Genomic DNA, 8,866 nt, shown 5'->3' with positions numbered 1-8,866 from the left:
TGTCTATTAATGAGGGTCACTAACATTCTATCTGAAAGTGAGAAATAACATCACCACAATAAGGGCCAATGTTAAAGTGTATTATCCAGTACATAAACTAGGGGGGTAGATGTTAATTAAATATGCTATCCCAAAGTGCTACCCATAGGACACAAATAGTTGCATAGGCAATAGAAAGAAAAAATCCTATGGAATATGCCTTAAAAAAGTGTTAAATATAAGAGTGTTGGAATAATAGTGTATACATATATATCAAATACAAAACATACAGTGAATAAAAGTATATTATGACATATATAAATAAAAATTTATATATAAAAAAGAAAAGAAACAATAAAGTAAAATTCTTGATAGAAGTAGATGCCAAATTCTGTAGGAAGTATCCCAAAATACAGAGCCAAGACACTGCAGATTCGAACAGAAATATGTAGATGAATAACAGGAGCTAAAAAACTAAAAAAAGAGACAATTAAAATCAAAATACAATAAAAACATCACTATAATAAAATACTACTACAAAAAAGGGGCAAAACTAAGCACCTCATTCAGACCACACGGCTGAACAGAATTGATTTTAGAGATCCACCGTGCTTCCATTTGTGCCAAAGTCTTCCTCCAATTTCCTCCTCTCTGGTCCACATATACCTTATCTATTCCAATTACTCTGAGAAGTTTAGCATTACAATTGTGGTGGGTTTTAAAGTGTCTTGGTACAGGTTTTAGCAGCGTCAAATCATCAATTCCCTCTGCATTAGTGATATCTCTAAAATGTTCTCTCACTCTGATTTTTAATGCTCTCGACGTTAGTCCCACATAAATCTTAGGGCATGGACACTGCGCATAATAAACTACTCCCACTGTGTTGCATGTGATATGCTGAGTTATCTTAAAATTTTTCTTACCATCACTTGAGGAGAATGCCGAAGCTGGAAGAATATTTGGACAAGCAATACAATTGTTGCATGGAAAACAGCCCCATCTTTGTCCTTTGGACCCAAAGGCCTTTTTAATATTAGGGCCTGCATAATAACTATGCACCAACTGATCTTTTAAATTACTCGATCTCCGATATGTGATGGATGGACACGTAGGTAAGTATTTTATCAAGTCCTTGTCAGTTTGCAATAAAGGCCAGTACTTCTTCAACACTTCCCTCATCTGACTCCATTGCTCGGTATAGGTGGATATAAATCTCACCTTTTGTTCTACTATTGGTTTCGTTTTAGTCTTCATCAGTGCAGAGCGTGTCATTTTCTTTGCTTTGTGGAGTCCTCTCTTTATACTGCGTCTCGAGTACCCTCTATCCTCAAATCTAGATGCAAGGTTGTCCGCCTGTTCAGAAAAAAACTGGTCGTTAGAGCATATTCGTTTAATCCTGATGAACTGTCCTGTAGGTATACCCTTAATTAAAGATTTGGGGTGCGAAGATGTAGCATGTAGTAAGGAATTCACTGCCGTGTCTTTTCTAAATACACTTGTTTCCAGAAACCCATCCGATCCCTTGGTAATTTGAATATCCAAAAAATCCAAAGACACTTGGCTGTACTTGCATGTAAGTTTTATATTCATGGTATTATCATTCAGGACATCTAGGAAAGCAAGAAGGTCCTGTTCTGAGCCCTGCCAAATCATGAGAATATCATCAATAAATCGGACCCAGAACAGGACCTTCTCGATATAGGCGATGGGGTTGGCAAAAAATATCTGTCTCTCCCAGTTGCCCATGAAGAGGTTAGCATACGAGGGGGCGAAAGCCGCCCCCATCGCAGTACCTCTTTGCTGTACATATATTGTTTCCTTAAAGATGAAATAATTATGCTCCAAAACAAATTTGAGCAAATCGAGGAGAAAACAAATCAAATTTCTATCCAAATCAGTAGTCTGCAAAAAAGACTCTACTGCCATGATGCCATGATGATGTTGTATGGCAGTGTATAATGATTCAACGTCTAATGACACCAACCACATGTCATCTTCCATGGGTATGCCATCAATTTTGCCCAATACATCTCCTGTATCTCTAATATAAGAGGGTAAGTTGCATACCAAGGGCTTTAGATAAGAATCCAGATATTTACCGATTATTTCACATAAACTTCCGTTTCCTGACACGATAGGTCTTCCAGGTGGTGTAGACATATTCTTGTGGATTTTTGGTGTAAAGTAAATACAAGCCAATTTTGGATACATCGGAATTAAATTAGATCTGAGCTCCTTGGTTATTACTCCTTCCAGAAATGCTCTCTCCAAGATGTCCTGTAATTCACCCTGGAAGGTAAGAGTAGGGTTAAACGTCAATCTTCGATAGCAGTTAGTGTCTTTCAGTTGTCTAAATGCCTCTTTTTCATACATCTTAGTGGATTGGATAACAATATTTCCCCCTTTATCCGCGGGTTTGATTATTATATCCCTCATCCCTTTCAATTCCTTCAGTGCTTTTCTTTGATCTGCAGATAGATTATCTTGCACTATTTTATTCGGAATTTCCCCAAATTCTTTAGTTACAAGCTTTACAAATAGATCTATATTGGGATATAGGTTCAAAGGGGGAAATTTTTTGGGTTTGGGTGGTACAAACTTACCCATATTTGTAGTTTCTCCTTGTTCTCCACTGAGTTCTTCCAAAGTCCTAATCATCTCTAAGTCCTGTTCTGTCCATTCCATTCCAAATTCTGATTTACCATGCAATTTTTTAAGGACCAATTTGCGCGCAAATAAATTGAGATCTGTTATCGCTGAGAAAGAGTCAAAGGGGGAAGTTGGTGAGAAAGTTAGACCTAGGCTTAACACTTCTAATTGTGGTTGTGTTAATTGTATTTCAGATAGATTAATCACCTGAAGTTTTGCTTTACCAGAGTTGTCAGCCCATTTGTCTCGTCTTCTATAGCTGTCATTTCTCCTCTTATTCATATTTCTCCTCAGATTGTAAATACGATTCGTTGGCACACTATCATTCTCTCTTGATGACATAGATGAGATAGAAGATGCTCTAGAGCTACTATCTTCTCTATTGGTACGATTGCTTTGCCATCTGTATACCGTACAACTCTTAAAGTCTTGGAGATCCCGCTGAAATTTTTTCATTTTAGTGTCTTTCACTTCTTTTTCCCATGATGGAAATTGGGCTTCAATATCTTTGTTTAATGTCTCCATTTCTAATGTCGTCAGATTTTCAGATAGCTTTTTGCGTGTATCTTCAATATCTGTGTCCAACTTATCCAAACCTTTCTTATTGTTGCCAATCAATAGCTCCATTAGTGATCTAGAGCAAAGATTACAGGCTTCCTCCCACCTTGTTCGAAAATTTTCTTCCTCTATAGGGAAGGAGGGCATGATCCTCACCCTTAGTCCTCTAGGTATAAGACCTTTGGCTAAATATTTCTCTAATGATGCCTTGTTCCACCAGGTGCGTGTTCTCTTTTTCAAAAGAGATTTAATTGAATTTTTTAGATCTGTTTTTTGCCCACTTTCAATAGAACCATTCTGCACCGTGTCACCACTGAAAACAGTATCCATGCATGATAGCCAAGTCTGATCCCTGGCTTTAATATCCATAATGGCCACACACTGTAAACAAAGTACAGCAATCAAATCATTAACCCAATACTAGGCCTAAATAAAGAACGGCACTTCCAAAATACATAATATATCAGAAAAAAGCAATCAGGAAGCTTAAATGCCAATAAAAATATCAATTTTTATTCATAACAAAACATGATAAAAACCTTAACAATTCTAATAGTAACCAGTGGTGAGACATGTGACAGAATAATACTGTCTGCATACGGGAATATACCACAGAAAATAATACACATCAAAAAATGCCTAAGATAGTAACTCCAAAAATGTACAAAAAATATAGCAAAAAAGTACCTACATAGTAGTAAGTGTAGAGTAAAGCCCACATATAAATAATACTATATTAGAGAATTTATCATTAAATAATGGACAAATGAGGAGCCTAAATGGCTACAGACAGCATATAATACATGTACAAAATCGCTGTTTCTAATATATAAGGAGACCAAGTAAGTGTATGGACAAAATATCACCAGAATTACTGTCTCTGATATAGAAAAATAGTAGGCAAGTATATGGATAAAATGTCACCAATATCTATAAAGGAAAAGTTCCATAGAGTCTAAAATAGACTATGTAGTAGTAGAGAAACTTTATTGTTTCTTTTCTTTTTTATATATAAATTTTTATTTATATATGTCATAATATACTTTTATTCACTGTATGTTTTGTATTTGATATATATGTATACACTATTATTCCAACACTCTTATATTTAACACTTTTTTAAGGCATATTCCATAGGATTTTTTCTTTCTATTGCCTATGCAACTATTTGTGTCCTATGGGTAGCACTTTGGGATAGCATATTTAATTAACATCTACCCCCCTAGTTTATGTACTGGATAATACACTTTAACATTGGCCCTTATTGTGGTGATGTTATTTCTCACTTTCAGATAGAATGTTAGTGACCCTCATTAATAGACACAGGAGAACAGTGTTTCCCTCTTCTTTTTCTTTATAAATGTTTATCACTATGCATACAAGGTCCTTTGTTATGATGTAGTTTTGGGCTAGCACATCTAGCGATACTTTGTCTTTTTCCCCTCTTTCCCCTTAATCCTGTTTTGATAGGCGTTGTAGATCCCTTTAGTATCCCTCTTATATTTACTTTCCTGCGGTGTGCGCTTGTGAATATCACCCGGCTTTGAGTTGCTGTGGAGACGCGTCCGTATGTGGCTTACTCCGCCCCCTGTCCTGACGCGTCGGGCAGGGGATTGGATGGGTCACTTGTGACGCCGACCGGCAGTGACGTACGAGCCGGCGTGTTGAAACAAGCGCCATTTCAAACCGCTGCCACCACTGATTATACACACTATATAACATCCCACATTAGCCACTATGTGCTGTGACTATCCCCCTGGACGAAGCATACCGCGAAACGCGCGTCGGGGACCTTTTACTGGTCTGCATGGTCAGGTAATATACCCTTATTTGCACTATCTCCTTTTGCCTGTTATATGCACTATATGCACCTTTCTTACAGCGGCATTATGCGCTCTATGTCATGTGTGAGGGAATAGGGCTTTCTATTTGCCAGACACTATGTGCATACTTTATAGTATATTAGATTGACCCTTTTCTCTACTACTACATAGTCTATTTTAGACTCTATGGAACTTTTCCTTTATAGATATTGGTGACATTTTATCCATATACTTGCCTACTATTTTTCTATATCAGAGACAGTAATTCTGGTGATATTTTGTCCATACACTTACTTGGTCTCCTTATATATTAGAAACAGCGATTTTGTACATGTATTATATGCTGTCTGTAGCCATTTAGGCTCCTCATTTGTCCATTATTTAATGATAAATTCTCTAATATAGTATTATTTATATGTGGGCTTTACTCTACACTTACTACTATGTAGGTACTTTTTTGCTATATTTTTTGTACATTTTTGGAGTTACTATCTTAGGCATTTTTTGATGTGTATTATTTTCTGTGGTATATTCCCGTATGCAGACAGTATTATTCTGTCACATGTCTCACCACTGGTTACTATTAGAATTGTTAAGGTTTTTATCATGTTTTGTTATGAATAAAAATTGATATTTTTATTGGCATTTAAGCTTCCTGATTGCTTTTTTCTGATATATTATGTATTTTGGAAGTGCCGTTCTTTATTTAGGCCTAGTATTGGGTTAATGATTTGATTGCTGTACTTTGTTTACAGTGTGTGGCCATTATGGATATTAAAGCCAGGGATCAGACTTGGCTATCATGCATGGATACTGTTTTCAGTGGTGACACGGTGCAGAATGGTTCTATTGAAAGTGGGCAAAAAACAGATCTAAAAAATTCAATTAAATCTCTTTTGAAAAAGAGAACACGCACCTGGTGGAACAAGGCATCATTAGAGAAATATTTAGCCAAAGGTCTTATACCTAGAGGACTAAGGGTGAGGATCATGCCCTCCTTCCCTATAGAGGAAGAAAATTTTCGAACAAGGTGGGAGGAAGCCTGTAATCTTTGCTCTAGATCACTAATGGAGCTATTGATTGGCAACAATAAGAAAGGTTTGGATAAGTTGGACACAGATATTGAAGATACACGCAAAAAGCTATCTGAAAATCTGACGACATTAGAAATGGAGACATTAAACAAAGATATTGAAGCCCAATTTCCATCATGGGAAAAAGAAGTGAAAGACACTAAAATGAAAAAATTTCAGCGGGATCTCCAAGACTTTAAGAGTTGTACGGTATACAGATGGCAAAGCAATCGTACCAATAGAGAAGATAGTAGCTCTAGAGCATCTTCTATCTCATCTATGTCATCAAGAGAGAATGATAGTGTGCCAACGAATCGTATTTACAATCTGAGGAGAAATATGAATAAGAGGAGAAATGACAGCTATAGAAGACGAGACAAATGGGCTGACAACTCTGGTAAAGCAAAACTTCAGGTGATTAATCTATCTGAAATACAATTAACACAACCACAATTAGAAGTGTTAAGCCTAGGTCTAACTTTCTCACCAACTTCCCCCTTTGACTCTTTCTCAGCGATAACAGATCTCAATTTATTTGCGCGCAAATTGGTCCTTAAAAAATTGCATGGTAAATCAGAATTTGGAATGGAATGGACAGAACAGGACTTAGAGATGATTAGGACTTTGGAAGAACTCAGTGGAGAACAAGGAGAAACTACAAATATGGGTAAGTTTGTACCACCCAAACCCAAAAAATTTCCCCCTTTGAACCTATATCCCAATATAGATCTATTTGTAAAGCTTGTAACTAAAGAATTTGGGGAAATTCCGAATAAAATAGTGCAAGATAATCTATCTGCAGATCAAAGAAAAGCACTGAAGGAATTGAAAGGGATGAGGGATATAATAATCAAACCCGCGGATAAAGGGGGAAATATTGTTATCCAATCCACTAAGATGTATGAAAAAGAGGCATTTAGACAACTGAAAGACACTAACTGCTATCGAAGATTGACGTTTAACCCTACTCTTACCTTCCAGGGTGAATTACAGGACATCTTGGAGAGAGCATTTCTGGAAGGAGTAATAACCAAGGAGCTCAGATCTAATTTAATTCCGATGTATCCAAAATTGGCTTGTATTTACTTTACACCAAAAATCCACAAGAATATGTCTACACCACCTGGAAGACCTATCGTGTCAGGAAACGGAAGTTTATGTGAAATAATCGGTAAATATCTGGATTCTTATCTAAAGCCCTTGGTATGCAACTTACCCTCTTATATTAGAGATACAGGAGATGTATTGGGCAAAATTGATGGCATACCCATGGAAGATGACATGTGGTTGGTGTCATTAGACGTTGAATCATTATACACTGCCATACAACATCATCATGGCATCATGGCAGTAGAGTCTTTTTTGCAGACTACTGATTTGGATAGAAATTTGATTTGTTTTCTCCTCGATTTGCTCAAATTTGTTTTGGAGCATAATTATTTCATCTTTAAGGAAACAATATATGTACAGCAAAGAGGTACTGCGATGGGGGCGGCTTTCGCCCCCTCGTATGCTAACCTCTTCATGGGCAACTGGGAGAGACAGATATTTTTTGCCAACCCCATCGCCTATATCGAGAAGGTCCTGTTCTGGGTCCGATTTATTGATGATATTCTCATGATTTGGCAGGGCTCAGAACAGGACCTTCTTGCTTTCCTAGATGTCCTGAATGATAATACCATGAATATAAAACTTACATGCAAGTACAGCCAAGTGTCTTTGGATTTTTTGGATATTCAAATTACCAAGGGATCGGATGGGTTTCTGGAAACAAGTGTATTTAGAAAAGACACGGCAGTGAATTCCTTACTACATGCTACATCTTCGCACCCCAAATCTTTAATTAAGGGTATACCTACAGGACAGTTCATCAGGATTAAACGAATATGCTCTAACGACCAGTTTTTTTCTGAACAGGCGGACAACCTTGCATCTAGATTTGAGGATAGAGGGTACTCGAGACGCAGTATAAAGAGAGGACTCCACAAAGCAAAGAAAATGACACGCTCTGCACTGATGAAGACTAAAACGAAACCAATAGTAGAACAAAAGGTGAGATTTATATCCACCTATACCGAGCAATGGAGTCAGATGAGGGAAGTGTTGAAGAAGTACTGGCCTTTATTGCAAACTGACAAGGACTTGATAAAATACTTACCTACGTGTCCATCCATCACATATCGGAGATCGAGTAATTTAAAAGATCAGTTGGTGCATAGTTATTATGCAGGCCCTAATATTAAAAAGGCCTTTGGGTCCAAAGGACAAAGATGGGGCTGTTTTCCATGCAACAATTGTATTGCTTGTCCAAATATTCTTCCAGCTTCGGCATTCTCCTCAAGTGATGGTAAGAAAAATTTTAAGATAACTCAGCATATCACATGCAACACAGTGGGAGTAGTTTATTATGCGCAGTGTCCATGCCCTAAGATTTATGTGGGACTAACGTCGAGAGCATTAAAAATCAGAGTGAGAGAACATTTTAGAGATATCACTAATGCAGAGGGAATTGATGATTTGACGCTGCTAAAACCTGTACCAAGACACTTTAAAACCCACCACAATTGTAATGCTAAACTTCTCAGAGTAATTGGAATAGATAAGGTATATGTGGACCAGAGAGGAGGAAATTGGAGGAAGACTTTGGCACAAATGGAAGCACGGTGGATCTCTAAAATCAATTCTGTTCAGCCGTGTGGTCTGAATGAGGTGCTTAGTTTTGCCCCTTTTTTGTAGTAGTATTTTATTATAGTGATGTTTTTATTGTATTTTGATTTTAATTGT

At 37.1% G+C, this 8,866-nt stretch overlaps 2 long non-coding RNA genes across 2 annotated transcripts; one reads left to right on the top strand and one right to left on the bottom strand.

The window, feature by feature from the left end:
- Positions 1–908: 908 nt before the first annotated feature.
- LOC138657869 (uncharacterized) lies at positions 909–2,690 on the bottom strand. Its single transcript, XR_011317229.1, has 3 exons — positions 2,583–2,690; positions 2,079–2,268; positions 909–1,332 (listed from the first exon to the last, which is right to left on the bottom strand). It is a non-coding gene; the product is annotated as an uncharacterized lncRNA (long non-coding RNA).
- Positions 2,691–6,641: 3,951 nt separating this feature from the next.
- Positions 6,642–8,423, top strand: LOC138657868 (uncharacterized). Its single transcript, XR_011317228.1, has 3 exons — positions 6,642–6,749; positions 7,064–7,253; positions 8,000–8,423. It is a non-coding gene; the product is annotated as an uncharacterized lncRNA (long non-coding RNA).
- The last annotated feature ends 443 nt before the right edge of the window (positions 8,424–8,866 follow it).

This window comes from Ranitomeya imitator, chromosome 1 (genome assembly GCF_032444005.1).
Source record: "Ranitomeya imitator isolate aRanImi1 chromosome 1, aRanImi1.pri, whole genome shotgun sequence".
NCBI classification, from domain to species: Eukaryota; Metazoa; Chordata; class Amphibia; order Anura; family Dendrobatidae; genus Ranitomeya; species Ranitomeya imitator.
The sequence above is the reverse complement of the archived record's forward strand: the minus strand, read 5'-3'. Positions and strand labels throughout refer to the sequence as shown.